Source organism: Gekko japonicus, unplaced genomic scaffold (genome assembly GCF_001447785.1).
Source record: "Gekko japonicus isolate JY-2015 unplaced genomic scaffold, Gekko_japonicus_V1.1 scaffold566, whole genome shotgun sequence".
In the NCBI taxonomy this organism is placed as follows: Eukaryota; Metazoa; Chordata; class Lepidosauria; order Squamata; family Gekkonidae; genus Gekko; species Gekko japonicus.
The window spans coordinates 659,764-663,439 of record NW_015165251.1 but is presented as its reverse complement, the minus strand read 5'-3'; positions in this window follow the sequence as shown (position 1 = coordinate 663,439).

The window sequence follows — 3,676 nt, the reverse complement described above, 5'->3', positions numbered from 1 at the left end:
AAAATTCCTGGAGATTTGAGGGATGGAGCCTGGAAAGGGTGAGGTTTGAGGAGGGATGGGACCTCAGACAGGTACAGTGCCATAGACTCTGCCCTCCAAACCAGCCATTCCCTCATGGGGAACCACTGTTGCCAAAATCCAGCTGAGGGTTGGAGATCACTCAGTATTCCAACTGGTCTCCAGATGGCATTGATCAGTTCCCCTGGAAAAAATGGTGGACTCTGTGTCCTTATACCTTGCTGAGTTGGCCCCCCTATGACAGCCAAAGTTATGTGGCAGTCAGGGCTTCAAAGCATGGGAGAGGGTGCAGGTGAGAGGGAGATGGAAAGTTGATCAATGAGGGGGAAATGAAGGTAGGTTGATGCTTGGCTGAGAAGTAGATAGGGTTGCCAACTCCAGGTGGGAAAAACCTGGAGATTTGAGAGATGGAGCCTGGAGAGGGTGAAGTTTGAGGAGGAGTGAGGCCTCAGACAGGTACAATGCCATAGACCCTGCCCTCCAAACCAGCCATTCTGTAATGGGGAACCACTATTGCCAATCTCCAGGTGGGGGCTGGAGATCACTCAGAATTACAACTGTTCTCCAGATGGCATTGATCCGTTCCCCTGGAGAAAATGGTGGACTCTGTGTCCTTATACCCTGCTCAGGTTGCCATGGCAAATTGATTCTGAGTGCCCACTGCCTTGGCACTCTCCCAGAGCCTCTTTCTAGCACTCATTGTATTTATTTCCACAATGGGCCTTATTCCTAGTATTCTATATTCGTATTCACACTGAGCTGTCACCAGGAACAACTTTCACAGCAGGGTTGATCTGATTGTTCTGTCCCCCCACCCCATGAGTACTGCAGTTATTGGGTTTATAGAGTGCATATAACAAGGGACATATTGTAGTTATTTATGTAGAGGTTGTTTCACTTAGTGATTTGTATGTGCTGTTGTAGTGGGGGGGAGAGAAGAGAGATTCAATCTGAGTTCTTTTCTCTTCTCTTGGATTAACAACCTGACAGAAATTTGGTGCTCACAAAAATAGGTGTTGGAGTGTGAGGAATAATGTCAAGGAAAGTGCTATTCCATTTCTCCACCACAGTTCTATTGATACATTCAGTCCTGACCTCTTCTAGCACTCAGATAGCAGGTCAGAAATGAGACACATTCTGAAAGTTTAGCTTTGACACATTACAAACTTGATTAAGTATCAGCAGTTAATCCACTTTCATCCTTTCTCTGTTTTCCTTCATTTCTAGCTTTTAGGGTTGCCAGCTATTTCAAAGGGGGGGGGGATTACCTTCTCCTTTAATAGAAGCTAGATGGAGTATCATTTGCCAGGTGATATTATTTACCCTGCAGTCTTCACCACCAATATGCAGATGGCATTCTGCTTTATTTTCCAGTGGATCTGAGGGAGGTTGCAGAAACCCTGAATCAATGCCTGGAGGGCGGAGGCAGTTTTGGGGTGGACGCAGGACAATAAACTGAAGCTTGTGTTAGATGAGTTTCAGGGAAGAAAATAAAGTGTTGTGCCTTCATACACACATACACACACACCAATTTTCTCAGCAGCAAATCATCTCTTCCTAGGAACATATGCCCAGAATTGGCATATCAAGTTTTACTACCCATGCGCACATGTAATTACACCATAAGTAGCAGCCCATAGTATTTAATCCAGTACTCATTTGGTTTCAACCTGGGTAATGAAATGTTCATACCTGCTAGTTCAGGCAATCTTAATGCAGGTTAATCCTTACTTGGCAATAAATCCCCCCAAAATCAATGGGACTTACTTCTGAGTAAACAAAGTAATACAACAAAGATCAGGCTGTCGGTTTTTCTGGAGTGACAAATATATATATAGAGAAAGCAAGACATGTTGAACAGCTGAGAATAAAAAGACAGAAATATGAGATATTGAAACCCCCACCACCACTTGAATTCCCAGGTATCCCAGGCCAGAACACAGAACCTACCACAGTGCTGACAGATTTGATTATTTTAAATAGTATGTTACATAATATCATGTCACACTAAGGTAAAAAAAATTCTAGGATGGAGAGAAACTCCTGACATACTGTAATTTGAGAGGTAACACCAAACAAGTCTCCATCAGATTGGAAATTTTCTTCACACAGTAAAGATCAATAAATGTAATTATTTGGCCTTAAACCTCATGAATTCTGAAGAGGCATTTGGATTACTTTAGAGAATGAATGATGTTTTATTGTATGTCAAAGCAGATTGGAATAACGACATTCACCTCAAGACCATTTCAATGAGAATTAAACCTTTCACTATCCCATTGGGACTTTGATTTCCTAAAGGAGTGTTACAGTCATAGTGAGGGGGAAATCTTCAAACCGTGGAATGTGACAAAGCCCAAAGCTTTGTGAGTCATCAGTTTGTCAACAAGAGATACAGGAGAATATATGCACAAAACACTGATCTCTCTCTCTCACACACACGCGCGCGCACACATCTACTGTGCCATGGGAAATGTGTAAGCCTCCAAGGTCTCAGAACATAGTTGCCATTGCCAACCAACCAGAATCTTAAATTTTGTTATTATCTATGTCAAAACTGATGGGTGCTAGGGTCAGCAGTCAGGAAACCTAATTGTGGAGGGATGGGATCTGTTCTCCCCATGACCTCACTTGGCAGGAGGTTGAAAGGTTCTGGGTTCTAGGCACCCATGGCACTCCAGTTTGTGTGCTGATCAATCACACTGTTATGTTGGTAGCCAGGGCTTTTTTTGTAGAAAAAGCCCAGCAGGAACTCATTAGCATGACAGGCCACACCCAATAGCAGAAACTCATTAGCATATTAGGCCACACCCCATGCCTTCCCTTGGCTTGCCCGGGCGTCCCATGGGTGCGGGGAACCCGGGCAAACCGGCCCTTGGACAGGCTAGGGAAGGCATGGGGAAACATTTAAATGCCTCCCCAATCCTTCCAGGTCCCCCCTGGCCTACCCGCCTCGGAGTCGCCGGGGGGGTCGCTCTCCAGGCCTTCCCTCTGTAGCCACGTAAGCACAGAGGTTTTGGCTGTAGTGGGCGTGGCCAACTCTGAAGTCAGCCGGAAATCCGTTCCTGCCCAAAACTAGCCCTGTTGGTAGCAATTAATGGTCCATGTGGCCCATGCAGGAATGCCACTCACTTCCTGCCAGCCATTCCTCCCACTGGGCATCTAGGCAGGAAAAAGGGGGGGGGAATAGGGGGTGATTGTCAGCATTCCTAGCATGCTCACAGATCTGGTGCTCAAGTCAGGGTGGTAAGGAGGAACAAGGTTATGTTGAGCCCTATGGAGTCCCTTCTGCATATGGACATGACAGTCAGGGGTCGAGTATCTGCTTTGCATGCAGAAGGTCTGACATTCAATATCAGGCATCTTCCACTTAAAAGGATCTGAGACTCTGGAAAGCAGTTTCCATTCAAAGTAGACAGTACTGACCTTGAAAGACCAATGATCTGACTCAATAGAAGGCAAATTAATGTGTTTATGTGACACTCATGGAAAGAGCCAGTGTGGTGTAGTGGTGGAGACAGCCACCGTGGAGTAGTGGTTAAGAGCAGTGAACTCTAATCTGGAGAACTGGGTACGACTCCACATTCTTCCACATGAAGCCAGCTGGGTGACCTTGGGTCAGTCACAGCTCTCAGAGCTCTTTCAGCCACCAAAAAAA